Consider the following 20743-nt stretch of genomic DNA (forward strand, 5'->3'; position numbering starts at 1 on the left):
ATCTAACCTTGTAAAGCGTTTATAATAGGTGACATAATTTAGACAATCGTCTTATTTTGAAATGTAGGATTTCTTATTAAATTGTAAGTTTGTGGTTCTATATGATAGGAGGTCTGTACATGAGGGTAACGAATGAGATCGGGGTAGATGGAGTAATTCTGCATAGATGGAGAATCTGCATAGAAGAGGATCCAATGTATTGTATACCATGTAAGATGTATATAAGTGGGGTGTTTTTATTTTTGAGGTCTGGTATGAGGTTTCTAGACAGGGGGACTGGCCTGATATCTGTATGAATGACTAATATTCAATATCTCTAAAGGTCTAAGGTTTATAGTTGTAGTAAGGTCTCTATTTTTCAAGGTGTCTGTGTGTGTACTCAGTATGGCGTGTGGTGAAGTGGGCATACGTACTTTTTGTAATTCCCATGATATTGTTAGCTGGCATAGTAATGAATGGGTAATAGAGACCTAATTAGTCTCAAAATCTTGTAGTTGTCAATAACCTTTTTAGTTAGTCAATAAAGGTATCAACAAATGAGGACTCTCAACTTTTCTCAACTTTTATCTATATGAGTGGAAGATAGAAATTTTAAAAAAGTTGCTGTCTACACACGTACATGATTAGCCTTCACAAATGTATATGTAAGAGACTTATCACCAGAAATCTGCTTTATTTCAAAGAAAATCATAGATTTCCTAATATGAGTAACACCCCCCCCCCCCAAATAAAAAAACCCTGCTGTTAAGAACAAGTGTGTAAATGACCTGACCGGTCTTTCGTCTTTTCATTCTCTGAACCCTCAGCATCAGCATGTGGTAGGGTTTTAGAGATGTAATGTAGCTAAAGTGGTTTTCCCACAACACACATTTATGGCATATCTACAGGAACGTAGAGATGTTAAATAAACATTTTAATTCTGGATCACATGCTGCAAGAGTTTTTCTTTTTTTCATATTACATCTGGGAGAGCCTAAGAAGAAGTGTTCTTGATAAATAACTGGCAGTGCTGTTGCATTTGTGTAACGCCCCATAGGTATATAAATCATTGTGGATGATTTATTTGGGATTTTGCAGCATTACCGACACTCTTTTTTAAAGAAAATTTGGACTATAAAACAGGCATGGAGTTTTAGAGATAATAGAGAACATAGTGGATATATCTGCAAGTGAAGGAAACATTAAAACAAGTGCAAATAGGAAAAGGTGTTATATAGCTTAACAATTGTTTTATTTGAACAAACTTATGGTAAAACCCTTTTTAGTACATAACCAGATTCTGCAGACAGAATGAGCAGAATGGGTTATTTCCACTTTTGGACAGTCCCACCACTAAGTCAGGGGATTCCATCCCCATAGGAGGCCCTTCCCAGGGCTAATAGCAGTACTCGATGCAAACGCTTGAGTACTACTCCTGTAGCTCCTGTCTTTAAGATGCAATGACAATGAGTACAATGACAATGAGACTTCATCTGCATTCATTAGACTTAATGTACATCTACCATCAATTTACCTGATGGTTTATGACTATTACATACCTTCCCGTCCTGTCCCCATGTGTCTCAAGCTTCATTTCTTATATCTTTGCTTGGCTGCATTTCTGTAAAAATTGAGTTTAGACGATACGCAAATTAGCCTGTGGTGCTCTGCAGAGCAGCATCAGGCTCCATCGTGATATAATGCCATCCACCTTCAGAGAGTCGGTGAAGTTCTCAGAACGCGGCTGGCATGGCCTTGGGGCAAGCATAATTCATATTACAATGGAGTCTGGTGGTGCTCTGCAGAGCACCACAGGCTAATTTGCATATCATATAAACTTATTTTTTACAGAAATGTGGCCATGCAAAGATATAAGACATGAAGCTGGGGACACATGGGGACGGGACAGGGAGGTAAGTAATAGTCATCTACCATCAGGTTTTCTGATGGTAGATGTCCTTCAAACCCTGGCTGCACAGTTGCATGATGACATCATCACGCTGGCGAGCATTCTGTTCCGGTCAGTGCCACACCACATACAGTGACAGGTGGGGGATGTGGGAGCACCAGCATAAATAAAAACCTGATTTTTTTAATAGTGTGGGGATACATAGAGGTGGAAAGCAGAGTATAAAAAAGGGGTGGAGGAAGTATTTATACATATAAGGGGGTATTGTATATTATCTGTAATGAGAGTGGCCACCAGAATTTCAATGATGGACCCAAAGTACCTCAGTCTGACACTGGTTGTTGCAACTCAAACTACTGAGGACTAAAGGGATGGGTCTCAAATAGAAATGAACCCCATTGAAGTCAATGGGAGACTCGAGCATTTTTCAAGGGGACCAAGGGTCTGCACAGGGAAGCATGGCCAAACACCTGGAAACCTCAGAAAATGATGGGAACACCATGGAAATGGACAAGAAACAGCAGGGGCAGCATGCATGGATGCCTCTGAGGCTGCTTAATCGCACCATTATGCCAAAATTATGGGCAACAGCATGGCGATGACAGAGTGACCGAATGAGGCTAGATAGCATCTAAAATATCCAATAATTGACCCTGACACTATAGAAGACGGCATGCAGAGGTAGCGGCAGCAGCGGCAGGCTAGAGAGTGGCATGGCGACATACCCCAAATGGACTCAGGCTTCAAACCAATTAAAAAAATTCCTTTAGGCGAGGATAACGTGTAGCACTGTATGTATCAATATTTTGCCTGGTTAAGGTGGCAGAGAGGAACCAAAGGAGGTGAGCAAGAAGCGCTGAAATGATTTCCTATGTGAACAAAAGGTTGACGGTATATTTAGTCGATAACAAAGCATGATGGCGACATAGTGACCAAGTTCAATAACGTATCTGGTGAAATACCCGAAAAATGAGCCTGACAGCTCGTTTGATAAGGAGACGACATGTGGAGAAAGCCATGGAGACGACTTCCATGATTAAGAGCGACAGTATGGGGCATCCATATTGCGCTGCTATGATTGCAACTTCAGGTCTCCAGCATGGAGGCGACAGATGGGCTGAGTTCCATTATGTATCTGGTGAAGCACCTGAAAATTCTGCCTGACACAGCTCGTTTGATAAGGGGATGATGTGCTGTATTTACTCTCGCGCTCCAGCATCTGGGGTATAGACAGTTGAAAGTTGCGCATGGAGACATTGGTGGACGCTGTGGAGGATCATGGAGGCGAAATGGACAGGAAACAGCAGGGGCAGTATGCATGGATGCCTCTGAGGCTGCCTAATCTTGGGATGGAGCTGGCGGTCCGCTGCCAGGCGAGCTTTCGCCTGTCTAAGCCCCTCTCTCTCGACTCCTCCCCACCCAAAATGGACCTGGGGGCCAGAAGCGTTTACTTTGAAAAAATTTTCAAAGCAGGCGGGGGCTACAAACAGCACTACTAAGAACCTTTTGTATAAGATCAAATGTAGTACTGTTCTTATAAGTAATTGCCTTGGTTATGGCGGGTGAGGGGAATGTAAACAGATGCGCAAGAAGCGCTGAAATAATATCAGTAAATGATAAAAGTTTGCCAGTATATTTTGTGGATAACACAGCAGGGTGGCGACAAAGTTAACAAGTTTGATGTGGAAGCCATGAAAACAACCCAAAATTCTGCCTGACACAGCTTGTTTGCTAAGGGGACGATGTATGGAGGCAGCTATATGGACGACTTTGGGAGGCAGCTATGGAAATGATGTGTGGAGGTAGCAATGGAGACAACGTGTGGAGGCAGCTATAAAGACGACGTGTGGAGGCTGCTATGGAGACAATTAAATTTGGATAGTGCCTGTATGTGGCAGTCCAAAAAAGTTTTCAAACCAGAGTAACAGGCGGGTGGTCCTCCAGAAAAATTAAATACATAGAGTACTATAGCTAGAGCCAGTTGGCCCTGGCAAAAAATAGCCAGTTTACTCTGCTTTAGTGTATAAAGAGGAGGAGAAGGAGGAAAATGAGGAGGAGGAGTGCATACAATATTCAGGTTGAGCTTCTTTCACCTGGTGGAGAATGGAAATCCTGAGAAATCCAGGCATTATTCATCTTGATAAGCATCAAGTCAACAGGCGTGTGCGCTTATCGGTGATGATGCCACCAGCTGCACTGGATGAGAGTGGAAAGATTTTGCTTGTACCGTGGGTCCAGGAGAGTGAATCGGTGCTGGAATAAATTCTAAGCGAGGGTCACGGGATAGGCAGCCTAGCATGAAATCTGCCATATGCGCCAGAGTCCCAATTTGCAAGAATTCACTCCCCTCACTGGCCTGACTCTCCATTTCCTCCTCCTTCAACTCCTCTTCTTCTGCCCATACACGCTGAACAGTGAAGGAGTGAGCAATGCTCCCCTCTTCCGTCTCGCCAACATACTCCTCCTCTTCCTCCTCATCCTCCTCCACCTCCTCCGATATGCGCTGAGAAACAGACCTGAGGGTGCTTTGGCTATCGACAAGGGAATCTTCTTCCCCCGTCTCTTGTGACGAGCGCAAAGCTTCCGACTTCATGCTGACCAGAGAGTTTTTCAACAGGCCAAACAGCGGGATGGTGAGGCTGATGGTGGTGGCATCGCCACTGACCATCTGTGTTGACTCCTCAAAGTTACTCAGCACCTGACAGATATCAGACATCCACGTCCACTCCTCATTGTAGACTTGAGGAAGCTGACTGACCTGACTACCAGTTCAGGTGGAAGTTGACATCTGGCAGTCTACAATCGCTCTGCGCTGCTGGTAAACTCTGGATAACATGGTTAGTGTTGAATTCCACCTCGTGGGCACGTCACACAACAGTCGGTGAGTGGGCAGTTGGAGGCGGCGCTGTGCTGCCCTGAGAGTGGCAGCATCTGTGCTGGACTTCCTGAAATGCGCACAAATGCGGCGCACCTTCGTGAGCAAATCAGCCAGATTGGGGTATGTCTTGAGGAACTGCTGAACTATGAGATTTAACACATGGGCCAAGCATGCCACATGTGTCAGTCTGCCGAGTTGCAGAGCCGCCACCAGGTTACGGCCGTTGTCACACACAACCATGCCTGGCTTCAGGTTCAGCGGTGCCAGCCACAGATCAGTCTGCGCCGTGATGCCCTGTAATAGCTCTTGGGCGGTGTGCCTTTTATCGCCCAGGCTGTCGCGGTTAGGTGGTTATATGGACAACTGGTTTGTGGGAGCAGGTAGTAGGACCAGGGTAAGTATGTTTTATTTTTATATCCCTCTTCCACACCTGGACCCTAGAGATTTTAATGTACTTTACAGGTTCAACAACCACTTTAGAGGACATTTCTCAAATTATGGAAATCGGAATAAATTCTTGGTTCAATCTTCTATCTCTAAAAATCTAGAACTATTGAAATGATTGTTGTATTGCCCAATTATAGGCCTGCATTAAAATGAGATTGTCATGTAGCTGTGTCATGCACCTACTGCAGCAGTGCACATATAGAGGACTAAACCACAGGGTCTTTAAGAGATTATTGTCAGCCAACAGATTTGCCACAAATGCCTGGTGAGGCTTCTCCAGTGGATAATCCATAAATACCTACGATATTAAAGGGGTTGTCTGGGATTAACTAAGTATTAGTCATTAACATCTGTCTCTCCCCTCAGTTCCTGCCCATGACTCCTGTTACCGACAGTGTCGGTTTATATACAGAGTTGACCAATTATCCTGAATAAACCTTTTGATAAACTTTTAAACTGTATACATTTCTGACCCCAGACAATTTAGAGAGAAATCAAATGACCATGTTATGCAAGCACATAGGGAGATCTCACAAGTAAAGTAAGAGATCTTTGACCAGAATATGATTTCCAGAAATCTTTAAAACCCCTTAGGCCCAGCTCAGAGATTTCTGTTACTGAGAATATGACATACTTATTCAAGTCCAGGGTAGTGTAACTACAATAGTGTGTCACATTTCCAGAAATAGTCATGTCTGAGAAGTGCCACCAGGGTATAAGCACATGACAGACGCTTTGGTCTTGATATCAGAGGCAATTGGAACATCATCTTCTCACATATGACGTTCAAGGTCACGGATTTATAGTGTATACATCATTACAGTGGCAGCTATGTCATACTCTCAATGGTTATTGCATTAATGCACAGTGTTTCCTGCTTAACTCTTACCACCAAGCTCTGCCATGAACCTGACCTGCTAATTCCTGATTGTATCATGTGGTACAGTTTTCTTGTCCTATTTTATTTTTTTAATCTCAGGCATCAATGGTGCATGTAAGAAGGTTAAAACCTGACAGTCACTTATCTTATCTCTTTTTTTCAATCTGCTTCTTTGGTAATTTATCAATCTCACTTTTTCCTTGTGTTAAATGGGTTTTTTATTATTACACCTCTTTTTGAGACATTTTTGTTACAAATGTCTCAAAAATGTTTCACAAATGTCTCAAGTCATTTCTTTCCATTTTCTATGTTTTCCTTAAGTATGGGTTTCGTCTGGAGTTTTTGCACCAAAAGATGTCGAAAATTTTAGACAATTTGAAATGAAAAATGTCATTTGCCACATTTAGCACATCTAGAATAGAAGATAAATGTGTCTTACTGATGATAAACAGATGTCTGGTGGGAATTTCAAAATGTCCCCAAAAAGGAGAAACAATTGCAATGCGCCAAAAAAAGTCTCAAAAAAGACAGAAAAAAAGAAAGAAAAGTAAAGATAAATGACCCCCACTAATTCCTCCCCTATCTGAATTATAGGATCAGTGCAAACATTGGGCCTCTCTTTTTTGAGTTCCCTTTTATGTACATATTTAATTCTGTAACTGTTATAATGCTGTCAAATAAAATTTTCGGATTGGGGTTCCTTTGACTCACCAAATTAAATTTATTCTACCCTCCATACCGCTAGAAAATAGGATCTATAAGCCTGTACACGGAGTTGTCTTCTGCTTGACATTCAACATCCTGTAATGTGTTAGAGCTTGGGGCCACAAGTGGGCCTTTACAAAATTAACCAATGTGTGTGCCTTTCCTTTGCCTTATATTATATTATATTTTGTAGGATATTTGGGTATCAAAGGGACTTTGAATTTGCTGTAAATCTGTACTAGGAACTGCTGCCTCTCCATCAGGGATTTACAATCTGCTGCCTAAGAATAAACACCTACTTGGCCTCATGGCAGACATGTTCAGTCACTATACAAAACACTAAAACTTCATGTAGTTAGCGGGAACAAATGAGTGATTAACAGAGGCAGCCCTGACCCCTCTTCAGCATGTAAGGACTAAAGTAATATTTACCGACACAGACTTTCTAACAATACATAGTAGCACTTTATTTATAACAACTTATAGCATAATAATGCATCAACACAATGAAATAGTATTCTGATACTGAAGACAATTCACATAGTTTGAACATTTGGTTCCACACTGAAACGTACATGTAACCACTGAACCAATCCAGTAAGTTTAAGAACATAGTGACAATACGTGAATAAATTACATTAAAACCAAAATGTAAAAAATGTCGAAAAAAATGTTTATTGTGCAATGTACGTTTATTGATCAAATTATTATTTTTTATACGAGATATGTGGAGGACGTGTCTGTAATGGAGGGGAGAAGAGGATTCATTTGATACAATCAAAACAATATCTTAAACTATGATAGTCATCACGCGCAACAAACTTTTAGAGGGATATCAAAGAGCCAATTTAAAAGAACCTGACATATATGTAGTACAGATGAAGAATAAGACATTCAGGCCAAAAAGATGATAAGAAAGTTCATGATAGAGGGTATCCAAAAGAAGAAGTAGAAAGAACAGCAGCTGAGGTCCATAAAATATCTGGTGAGGAAATTAGAAGCCCAAAACCTAAAAAAACAGGAGAGAAGTAGTATTTTGTTTAAAAATATGATAACCATGCTAGATTGATTAAGAGTACTATTCTGAAGACTTGGAGTTAGAGATGGGCGAATTGATTCTAATGATTCTAAATTCGGTTAGAATTTCAGGAAAAATTTGATTTGTCACGAAGCCGAAGTTTATGCTGATTCACGGGAACGAAGTTGTTCTTTTTCCCCTCAGGTTTCTGCTAAATGGGCGCGAGAACAACGTGTTACATGGGGCAGCGAACTCTGGGAAGGAGAAAGGAACACCCCCGATGACATCTGCAGACCTGTAAGCCAATCAGCCATTTTCTATCTCAGCACTTCACACTTCATGTTGTAGCGTCCAGCTGCTGCTATTGTACTGTGCGATTCTTGCTGCAATCCCTCGCTGTTCTCTAAGGGGGTTCTATATACCCCAAATAGCAGTTCTATTTAGTGACAAAATCAAATAGGAAGAAATCTGTTTGACTTTCATGCATCTTCAGTAGCGATTGGTGGACCAATCCCTGGTTGTTCTTTAAGGGGGATCTGTATACCCCAAATAGCAGTTCTATGTAGTGACAAAATCGATGCATGCATCTGCAGTAGTGAGCTGTCAGTTGTGGGTTATCTGTGGGTCTCGGCTCCATTGCACATTGCAATACCTTTTAGGGGCTCTAGTTTACAGCCAGGTTTATGTGTCAAATCCACATAGTTTATACAGTGATTTTCGCTGAAATCACACTGTCAGCTGTGGGGTATCTGTATAACGCATATTGCCATACCTTATTGTGGCTCTAGTTTACAGCCATATTTACGTGTGAAATCCACATAGTTTATACAGTGATTTTCGCTGAAATTACACTGTCAGTTGTGGGGTATCTGTATACCGCACATTTCAATACCTTTTGGGGGCTCTAGTTTACAGCCAGATTTACGTGTCAATTCCACGTAGTTTATACAGTGATTTTCGCTGAAATTACACTGTCAGTTGTGGGGTATCTGTATAACGCACATTGCAATACCTTTTGGGGGCTCTAGTTTACAGCCAGATTTACGTGTCAAATCCACATAGTTTATACATTGATTTTCGCTGAAATTACACTGTCAGTTGTGGGGTATCTGTATAACGCATATTACAATACCTTTTGGGGGCTCTAGTTTACAGCCAGATTTACGTGTCAAATCCACATAGTTTATACAGTGATTTTCGCTGAAATTACACTGTCAGTTGTGGGGTATCTGTATACCGCACATTTCAATACCTTTTGGGGGCTCTAGTTTACAGCCAGATTTACGTGTCAAATCCACGTAGTTTATACAGTGATTTTCGCTGAAATTACACTGTCAGTTGTGGGGTATCTGTATAACGCACATTGCAATACCTTTTGGGGGCTCTAGTTTACAGCCAGATTTACGTGTCAAATCCACGTAGTTTATACATTGATTTTCGCTGAAATTACACTGTCAGTTGTGGGGTATCTGTATAACGCATATTACAATACCTTTTGGGGGCTCTAGTTTACAGCCAGATTTACGTGTCAAATCCACATAGTTTATAAACCACTATGTCAGACAGAAAGGTGGCAGGTGGAGCAGGTAGAGGTGGCAGCACAGTAAGGGGATGTCGCAGCAGGGGTGACTCTGTGAGGACAGAACTGCCATTGTCATCTAGTGGCAGTGTGTTGATCAACAACCCATAGGTTGTTGAATGGTTGACTAGGTCATCCAATTCCTCAAATATAACATCTGACAACCCCAGCCAAGAGTCCGTGGGTTCCTCTGATACAACAATTAGTTGGCATGGCCCAGGAGCAGGTCATCGGCCCTCACCTGTCCTCAACCAGGCTATGTCCTGTTCCTTTCCCGCAGCCAGAGAGCTACTAGGTGGTCTGGGCTCAGCGCCACTAATCAGCGAGGACGAAGTGTTTGAGGACAGTCATCAGCTGCTTTGCAGTGAAGAGGTGGGGCAGACTTCCGCTGCTTCCTGCAGTAGGCAGGCTGTGCATACTGACACCGGTAAGGAGAGTAGCAGTGACCAGGAAACGCAAATTGACGGTGATGTAGCCGATCGCACTTGGGAGCCGGGTGTAGCAGGGGATTCATCATCGTCAGGCGAAGAGATTGTCAGCTTGCGGAGCAGGCAGCAAGTCGCTACTGTGGCTGTGAGTCAGCAGGGTGGCAGCAGTGCGAGGACGGGAGTCAAATGTCTGCGGGGTACAAATCCCGATTCGCAGGCCCAAATAAGCAGTGGCACAGGGGTTCAGCAAGGCAACGGCGGTAGTAGTCGCTCAGTGCAAAGTGTTGGCGGCAAAATTACCACCTCAGCGGTGTGGCAGTTTTTTGTAAAGACAACAGAGGAGCCGAGCATGGGTATATGTCGTGGGGGCAGAAAGTGAAGAGTGGCCAGGGAGCTAACGTTTGAACCACGGCCCTGCGCCAACACATGCAGCGTCACCATCCAATGGCCTGGGAGAAACGGGTGTCAGATGCGGTCCATCCTGCAGGTGCAGCAACAGCAGCAGCACCTAGTGGCACACATGCTGTTTCAGCAAGTCAAGGCTCCAGCACCTCTGCCGAAGGGAACTGTTTGCCTTTGACATCATCTCCCAGTCCAGATGCTCCTGCTCCTCGCTACGCATGGCGCTAGCAGTCGTTGAGCGAGACGATTACAAAAAGAGAACTCTATGCATCCAGCCATCCTAAGGTGCAGAAGCTGACCGTGCTCTTGTCGAAGTTGTTGGTACTGCAGTCTCTCCCTTTCCAAGTTGTGGACTCTGCACCCTTCAGACAACTAATGGCTTGTGCCGAACCGAGGTGGAGAGTTCCAAGCCGCAATTTTTTTTCCAAAAAGGCTATGCCAGCCCTTTACCAATATGTACAACAGAAGGTGGGCCAGTCCTTGAGCTTATCAGTTTCTTCCAAGGTGCACGGCAGTGCGGACGTGTGGAGCTGTAATTATGGTCAGGGCCAGTATATGTCCTTTACGGCCAACTGGGTGAATGTGCTTCCCGCCCAGCCACACCAACAACTTCCACAAGAGACGGTGCTTTCTCCTCCACATTGTCAAACTGCTGCTCCTGCACCAGTGTCCGCCTCCTCCTCCTCCTTCTCCACCACCACCTCAGCCTCCAAAAGTGCTGCTCCATCATACCACAGGGGCAGGGCACAGCGGTGTCACACAGTTCTACACCTGGTTTGCCTGGGCGAACAAAGTCACACAGGGGAGGAACTGCTCCGCATCATGCAAGAAGAAATCAATGTGTGGCTTTCTCTGCAACAACTAAAAATCGGAACCATGGTGACAGACAATGGGAGGAACATGGTGTCCGCGCTGCACCGAGGAGGGATGGTCCATGCGCCCTGCCTGGCGCTCGTGTTCAATCTGGTAGTCAACAAGTTCCTGAAGTCTTACACCCATCTGCAAGACATTCTAAAAATGGCCAGGACACTGTGCACGCACTCCAGCCATTCTTACAAAGCCAAGCACACCCTGCTCGAGTTGCAGCACCAGAACGGCCTACCCCAACATAGTCTGCTATGCGATGTTTTCACCCGTTGGAATTCCAGCCTCCATATGTTAGACCGCCTGTATGAACAGAGAAAAGCCATTAATGATTTTTTGATGATGCAAGCGGACCGTAGTACTCCCCTGTGTAACTTTGATGTCAGCCACTGGCAGCTCATGCGTGACACCTGCCGTTTGCTCAGCCCTTTTGGAGAGGCCACGTTATTTGTCAGTCGCCAGGACTGTGGGATGAATAACGTCATTCCACTACTTCATGTCCTGGAACTCATGCTGCAAAATCTGTCTGGTCAGGGCACTGGAGAAGTGGAGACTACATCTCATGGCCACATTAGTCCATTGGGGGCTGCAACTGGAGGAGGAGGACATTGGAGCACAAGCAATTTGGTACAATTTGTGGTTTTTCTACTTCTACAGGAGAGGAGGAACAGGAGCATCCGGAGGAGGTAGAAGACGAGGCAGATGACCCAGAAGCACCGTGGCAGTATTCAGTGGATATGGAGACCGGGAGTCCCTCAGAGTCACTTGCGCAGATGGCCCGCAGCATGCTGCTTTGCCTAACTAGTGACAGCCGAATAGTCAACATCCGGCATAGGGATGACTTTTGGCTCTCCACCCTCTTGGACCCTCGCTACTGGTCCAAAATGGTTGACTTTTTTCCTGCTGCTGAGAGGAAGGAACAACTGGCATACTATAGAGAAATACTGAGCACACAGTTAGCTGCTGCCTATGTGCGCCATTGTCCATCCTCTGTCAGGTCTGACCAGGGGATTCCTGGCAGTCATTGCTCATGTACTACTACCACGGCTGCTGTGGGGAGCTGGGGGGGGGGGGTAGGAGCAGTAGCAGTTCCATCAACAGTCGCTTAAGTCTGGATTCCTTAATGAGCAATTTTCTTCAACCGCCTAGTGAGGAGGGTAGCCGCCACCAGCAGCAGCAGCAGGACATGAAGCAGACCCTGCACCAGCAGGTGGTGGCCTACATGGACAGCACTTTACCACCTGAGGTAGAGGATCCCATGGACTACTGGGCAGCCAAACTTAATGCGTGGCCGCAACTTGCGGAGTTTGCAGTAGAGAAGCTGTCCTGCCCGGCCAGTATTGTGGCATCAGAGCGATGTTCATTGCGGCGGGGGCCATCGTTACCCCCAGGAGAACCCGCTTGTCCACCTGTAATTTGGAGAGACTAACTTTTGTCAAGATGAATCAGGCTTGGATCGGCCAGGATTTCAACTTACCAATGCCTAATGCATCAGATTAGATCAGCCATGACTCCACCTCCAAACATTGAGAAATGAGTTGGGGTTCTAACTACCTGCCTCAGCTACTATTCTGATGCTGCCACCCACCTGATGCCACACATCTGCTGGTAGTTGCACCATCTGCCTCCTACCATCTTTACCAGGGACTGTAATTGTCCGCCACCTCCACACTATATCATGGTGCCACTCTGCAGGCTCCTGCTGCTTCTGATGCCGCCTTCACACTATATCATTGTGCCACTCTGCTAGCTCCTGCTACTGCTGCTTCTGATGCCACCTTCACACTATATGATTGTGCCACTCTGCGGGCTCCTGCTGCTGCTGCTTCTGATGCCACCTTCACACTATATCATTCTGCCACTCTGCGGGCTCCTGCTGCTGCTGCTGCTACTGATGCCACCAACACACTATATGATTGTGCCACTCTGCGGGCTCCTGCTGCTGCTGTTTCTGATGCCACCTTCACAATATATCATTGTGCCACCCTGCGGGCTCCTTCTGCTGCTACTGATGCCACCAACACACTATATCATTGTGCCACTCTGCAGGCTCCTGCTGCTTCTGATGCCACCTTCACACTATATCATTCTGCCACTCTGCGGGCTCCTGCTGCTGCTTCTGATGCCACCTTCACACTATATCATTGTGGCACTCTGCGGGCTCCTGCTGCTGCTTCTAATGCCACCTTCACACTATATGATTGTGCCACTCTGCGGGCTCCTGCTGCTGCTTCTGATGCCACCTTCACACTATATGATTTTGCCACTCTGCTGGCTCCTGCTGCTGCTGCTTCTGATGCCACCTCCACACTATATCATTGTGCCGATCTGCGGGCTCCTGCTACTGCTTCTGATGCCGCCTTCACACTATATGATTGTGCCACTCTGCGGGCTCCTGCTGCTGCTTCTGATGCCACCTTCACACTATATGATTGTGCTACTCTGCAGGCTCCTGCTGCTTCTGATGCTGCCTTCACACTATATCATTGTGCCACTCTGTGGGCTCCTGCTGCTTCTGATGCCACCTTCACACTATATGATGGTGCCACTCTGTGGGCTCCTGCTGCTGCTGCTTCTGATGCCACCTTCACACTATATCATTCTGCCACTCTGCGGGCTCCTGCTGCTGCTTATGATGCCACCAACACACTATATAATTGTGCCACTCTGCTGCTCTTGATGCTTCTGATGCTACCTTTACACTATATGATTGTGCCACCCTGCGGGCTTCTGCTGCTGCTGCTTCTGATGCCGCCTTCACACTATATCATTGTGCCACTCTGCGGGCTCCTGCTGCTTCTGATGCCACCAAAACACTATATGATTGTGCCACTCTGCGGGCTCCTGCTGCTGCTTCTGATGCCACCTTCACACTATATGATTGTGCCACTCTGCGGGCTCCTGCTGCTTCTGATGATGCCTTCACACTATATCATTGTGCCACTTTGCGGGCTCCTGCTGCTGCTGCTTCTGATGCCGCCTTCACACTATATCATTGTGCCCCTCTGCGGGCTCCTGCTGCTGCTTCAGATGCCACCTTCACACTATATAATTGTGCCACTCTGCGGGCTCCTGCTGCTTCTGATGCCGCCTTCACACTATATAATTGTGCCACTCTGCCGCTCTTGCTGCTTCTGATGCCACCTTCACACTATATCATTGTGCCACTCTGCGGGCTCTTGCTGTTGCTGCTTCTGATGCCTCCTTCACACTATATCATTCTGCCACTCTGCGGGCTCCTGCTGCTGCTACTGATGCCACCAACACACTTTATCATTCTGCCACTCTGCGGGCTATTGCTGCTTCTGATGCCACCAACACACTATATCATTGTGCCACTCTGCCGCTCTTGCTGCTTCTGATGCCACCTTCACACTATATCATTGTGCCACTCTGCCGCTTTTGCTGCTTCTGATGCCACCTTCACACTATATCATTGTGCCACTCAGCTCGCTACTGCTGCTTCTAATGCCACCTCCCCACACTATATAATTGTGCCACTCTGTGGCTTTCCCTGAAACTGCCACCATGTTGCTGACACCTGTGGACTCCTGCTGCTGATGCCACCTCCACACTAAATCATTGTGCCACTCTGTGGCTATCCCTGTTGCTGCCACCTGTGGGCTCCTGCTGCTGCTTCTACTGCCACCACCTCCACACTCTTATCATTGTACTACTTTGTGGCCTACCAAATTTCCGCCATCTCCATAATTTGTCATTGTGCCCCTCTGCAGCCTACTCATGCTGCTGCCAACTGACCGCTGTCTCCCTGGAATACCCTGTGATTTCCATAATGCTGTTTTCACCCTCTATCACTCTATGACGTTTCGCCTTCATTTCATCCGTCAGAAGGCTGAAAAGCTTCAGGATTCATAGCCAAAAGCAGGAGTGGATACAGAACACAGAGGACATGCAAGTATCCCATTTGCTGCTCATCTCTATTCTGGATCAACTCCTGTTTGTTTTTGGCTTTAGCAATACTGATGGATTATTGACCGATTGAAAGAGGACACTGACGCGTGAAAAGAAGGGCAAAATGATCAGTGACGTCAATGCAAAATTACTGCCGACATCCTCTACACTCTTTTGGGGGGCTTTCCACATGTATCCGCGTTTAACAGAACAGTTTCTGTCGTAATCTATGGAATCATCTGATGTCAGTGTAAAAAGAGTGCACTCTTTGATGTTATAGCGGTCCTTTTGAGCTGGCACAGACGTTGCCTTGTCAGGCTGCGTTCCCCCTTCGCTTATTTGGGGAAGTTGGCCTATGTAAGTGCACATGGAAGTGAAGAGTGAAGCGATTCTAAGAGCTGCGGCTGTCATGTGCGTGTCATACATGTTTGAAGACCAAACCACGCTCCCTATGCATATTTAAGCATGGCACAACTTTCTACAACACCCTACATGCTCTCTGCAGCCAGGAAATGCCTGTTTTTTAACGTGATTCGTTTTGATTCGATTCGGGTCGAATCAAATTTTTTCGAAAAATTTGGCGAATCGGGGCGAAATGAATTTTGACAAATTCGCCCATCTCTACTTGGAGTATATTACAACCCAATCCCATATTTTGGGATCCTGTTTAAAGAAAAACCCACTTTTATCTTAAAAAATCGATTGCTAATAAATTGGTTAAATCAGATATAGTTACTAAGAAGCTGTCTAGACAACAATTTCTGTGCACTCAAAAATGTGGGTCATTTGCATGCTTATCCTGTCAAGGCTGCTCCGCCATAATAAAAGGGGATTGCATCCTAGAAAGGGTATCCTATAGAGATTAATGGATTTTTTACTTGCGACAATCAGGACGTTGTTTATATGTTGAAATGTCCTCGTGGCGCAGTCTATGTTGGACAGACATCACAGAGTATCAAAACTAGATTGAAAGAACATATGTGTGCAATAACATAATTCCTAAACAAATAATATAGAATATAAATGATAAAAATAAAAAACATGAGTCTGGGGTCCTACGTCATTTTTAAGAGAAAGGGCGCCTATTGTATGAGCCACAGTGGCTTATACTCAAACGTGTAACTGACGTAGATGTTAGTACATCTAAAAGTAGGTTATTACAAAGAGAGGTGTAAGATAGACAAATTGCAGTTGTTACATCTATATGAGTTAAATAAGCAATATAACTTGTAGTAACATAGAGGAGGCTGTTGCTTGATTATCTTTGGATTACATTTACATTTGAGTTTTAATGTAATTTATACACATCTTGTTATGATGTTGTGAAACTTTCCGGATAGGGTTGGTGGTGTATTTATACTTAACTTTGTACTGCCAATACGCATGCCCAAAGAAGAAGGCAGAGCCTCTGAAACGTCGCTAAGTATGCTGGTGTCTCAGTTAATAACTACATGTATGCTCCAGTGTGGAACCAAAAGTTAAGACTATGTGAATTGTCTTCAGAACCATAAGACTATTTCATTGTGTTGATGCATTATTATGCACAAGATGTTATGAATAAAGTTCCTCTATGTATTTTTAGAACATGGAAACAGAGTCTGTGTCACTGAATACTACTTTAGTCCCATGACCATGTGTCTACATCCTGCTGTTTGTAATGGTATCCACAGCATAAATACAAACATCCAATCATAATACAGGCAGTCCCCGGGTTACATACAAGATAGGGTCTGTAGGTTTGTTCTTAAGTTGAATTTGTATGTAAGTCGGAACTGTATACTTTATCATTGTATCCCCAGCCAAATTTGTTTTGGTCTCTGTGACAATTGGATTTTAAAAATGTTGGATTGTCATTAGCACCAGGATTAACAATAGAGCTTCATTGTAGACACCAGTGATAACTGTTATAGCTCTTTATTGTAGCCTAAGGCATTATTGTAGCCTAAGGCAGAAAATTGCAAACAACCAGAGGTCCGTTTGTAACTAGGGGTGGTATATAAGTCAGTTGTTCTTAAGTAGGGGACCGCCTGTACTCAGTTTGCTAAATATCCTTGTAAGGTCTAATTTCAACTATCTATTCCCCTAACAACCATATTTATGGAAGAACAAGCTGAATATTGTTTGTTGTTTAAGAATTATTAATAACACTAATTATTGATAAATAGAGTACAAGGAAGGTAGGAAGTGTATATTTTCTGTTGAAAACAGAAGGCTTTTGCTAAGTTACTGATGAAGACCCCAGTACATGCTTGAATCACGTTTTATAGTATTTTTTACTGTCATGTCTTTTTATAAATGGTTAAAACAAAACCCATAGTTTTAGAACATTTTTTAGTATTCAGAAGATCCTTGCTGCACGCCAAAAGCTAATACCGTATATACTCGTGTATAAGCCGAGTTTTTCAGCACAAAAAATGTGCTGGAAAACGTCCCCTCAATACTTAAGTCAATGGGCTTAAAAAATAATAAACTTATATACTCATCCTCCGGTGGCCCCGATGTGCAGCGCTGCTCCCCCGATGTCCGCGCGGTTTGTCTTCTGGCTTCCCAGCTCCTCTTCTGTCTTCTGTAAGATCGTGCTGGGCGCCGCTATTATTCCCTCCTGGGCGGTGCCTAGTATGACGTCAGCAGCGGCGCGTCATACTATGCCCGGGAGAGAACAATGGCGGCGCCCAGCACGATGTGACAGAAGAGGAGCCGGGAAGCGCTGCACATCGGGGCCACCGGAGGGTGAGTATATAAGTTTATTATTTTTTTAAATTCTGGGCAGGCTGTATACTACTGGGGGCAAGCTGTATACTGCTGGGGACTGGCTGTATACTACTGGGGGAAAGCTGTATAATACTGGGGACTGGCTGTATACTACTGGGGACTGGCTGTATACTAATTGAGGCAAGCTGTATACTACTGGGGGCAAGCTGTATACTACTGGAGACTGTCTGTGTACTACTGGGGGCAAGCTGTATACTACTGGGGCCTGGCTGTATACTACTGGGGGCAGGCTGTATACTACTGGGGGCAAGCTGTATACTACTGGAGACTGGCTATATACTACTGGGGGGCAGTCTGTATACTACTGGGGGCAGGCTGTTTACTACTGGGGGCAGGCTGTATACTACTGGGGGCAATCTGGGCTGGCTGTATACTACTGGGGGCAGGCTGTATACTACAGGGGGCAGGATGTATATTATAGGGGGCTAGCTGGCTATATACAGGGGGGGGGGGGTCTGTGACCAATGCATTTCCTACCCTCGGCTTATACTCGATTCAATAGGTTTTCCCAGTTTTTGGTGGTAAAATTAGGGGTCTTGGCTTATACTCGGGTCAGCTTATACTCGAGTATATATGGTAGGTGACACACAGCCAAATATACAACTGCTGAAACATTTGCATTATTTGATACAGGCAGTTACATACAAGATAGGTTCTGTAGGTTTGTTCTTAAGTTGAATTTGTATGTAAGTCGGTACTGTATACTTTATCATTGTAACCCCGGCCAAATTTTTTTTGGTCTCTGTGACAATTGGATTTTAAAAATGTTGGATTCTCATTAGAACCAGGATTAATAATAAAGCTACATTGTAGACACCAGTGATAACTGTTATAGCTGTTTATTGTAGTCTAAGGCTAAAGTACAGCAAATTAGCAACATCCAGAGGTCCGTTTGTAACTAGGGGTCGTATGTAAGTCAGGTGTTCTTAAGTAGGGGACCGCCTGTATTCATAACAATAGTTCACTATAAAGTTCAAATGAAAGTGTAAAATAAAATGTTCTTAGTGGGGGGCCAGAGAGTTTTCAGGCATTGTGAGCACATGACCGCTCAATATTTTTAATGTGCAATAAATTTCAAAAATATCCCAGTGATCAGAAGGGTAATTTATAGTGATTACTTCTTTATTGTAAAGCACTACGTAATTTGATGGCACTACAGGCGGTCCCCTACTTAAGGACACCCGACTTACAGACAACCCATAGTTACAGACGGACCCCTCTGCCCCATGTGACCTCTGGTGAAGCTCTCTGGATACATTACTATAGTCGCAGACTGCAATGATCAGCTGTAAGGTGTCTGTAATGAAGCTTTATTGATAATTCTTGGTCCAATTACACCAAAAATCTTGAAACTCCAATTGTCACTGGGGCAAAAGAAAAAAATTGTCTAGAACTTCCATTATAAAATATACAGTTTCGACTTACATACAAATTCAACTTAAGAACAAACCTCCAGACCCTATCTTGTATGTAACCCGGGGACTGCCTGTATATAAATAAAGATTATTATTATTCCCTTTTATGAATAGTCACAGGTTGAGTGCCCTTTAGGTACATTGGGGCACCACCACACATTGGGGATTATTTTCATTTAATTTTTAATTATTTTAATTAACACTGCACTGCCATTCCTGAACATTTTGCTGTCCTTGTCTCAAGTAATGCTAATCCTCATGAGCTTTTACTATGCATTTCACCAGCCTACAGCACTGGCTCATCAGGGAGCAAAATACTGGGTAGTATAAGTGTTAAAAACAGGTAAATGTTAATAGAGGTGGCTATTGACCTCAGTGCCTAGCATCATCATAAATTGATGGTACCACCCACCTATGCATACAATGCTCACACTGCAGCCAATCGGCAGTGGAAGGTGTGGCTACCACTAGTTTCAATCCCACTGTCAGCAAGATGGAAGGGATTATGTGGGGGGAAGTGATGTTCTGTTTCCTTCTGCGCATCCCTGGCACATTCACCGCAGTTCAGAGGATGTCAGAACATAATGCTCCAGTAGAGTTCTTCAAAAACAATAAAGTGTTAAAACAATTAATAAAAAATAAAGGCTATCTTTTGAACTAACATTGAACAGTTCTTATCCCAGTTTAAATGCTTTAAAAATGTAGGAACTGTCCATAAAGGAGGCTTCATTTCATCATTTTATTGAAGAGTGGTCTACAAATTACCCTTCATCTTAGTGGAGGTGATTAGGAAATTGCAACACCAAGAAGTTGTTGCTTCGGTCTGAAAATGGTTTTTAAGCATCTAATCTGTGACATGTGTAAGGGGCATAACAGACAGATTAAAAGCAAGTTAATTCAGCCACAGGAAACTATGGAAAACGGATAATACCTTGATGTATGTTCATCGGCAGTTTAAAAGAATTATCCATAGAAAACCTTTCGGTATTGCAAGTGAAATTGGAAATCACATATGCATGGCTTAATAGATATAAGTTGAGAGTCCTCAGTTGTTGATACCTTTATAGGCTAACCATGGTACCATGCCTTATAAAGCAGTCTCGAAAGCTTTCAACTGTCATCATCTTTTATAGTCAGCCAATAAAAGGTATCAAAAGGTGGGGACTCTCAGCTTTTATCTATTCAACCACTGGCTGGCACCATACAAAGAATATTTTACTATATACATACTAAGAATGACAGTGTCTACACAAACCATGACATTTCACTGACATTTGCACCACTTTAGCGTTCTTTGGCTTCTTCAGGGGCAACTTTATGGTATGGAAATCTATTCCGTGATACTCCTCTTTTGTCTCAGACACAGTAAAAGCTGGATGCAGGCTTAGACTAGGACTATTAGTTGACATATTGGAATCCTGTATTATCAGGGGCCATTGTTCATCATGACACCACCAGGCTGTATGTTGCTTCTGTTTGTAGCCTGCATAGTCATAATATCTTACCATGGCCTGGGACATCATGGTTTGGTTTTGGTATTTTTCCAGAGTGGATT

General features: G+C 44.1%; 1 long non-coding RNA gene across 1 annotated transcript in view; it reads left to right on the forward strand.

Annotated features, from left to right (window-relative positions):
- Positions 1-8026: 8026 nt before the first annotated feature.
- The window catches only part of LOC140116710 (uncharacterized), a 30883-nt gene continuing 18166 nt past the window's right edge, over positions 8027-20743 (forward strand). The window contains exon 1 of the long non-coding RNA XR_011852929.1: positions 8027-8113. This is a non-coding gene — a long non-coding RNA (uncharacterized lncRNA). The remainder of the gene's footprint in view (positions 8114-20743) is intronic.

The sequence above is a fragment of the Engystomops pustulosus genome, chromosome 2 (assembly GCF_040894005.1).
Source record: "Engystomops pustulosus chromosome 2, aEngPut4.maternal, whole genome shotgun sequence".
NCBI classification, from domain to species: Eukaryota; Metazoa; Chordata; class Amphibia; order Anura; family Leptodactylidae; genus Engystomops; species Engystomops pustulosus.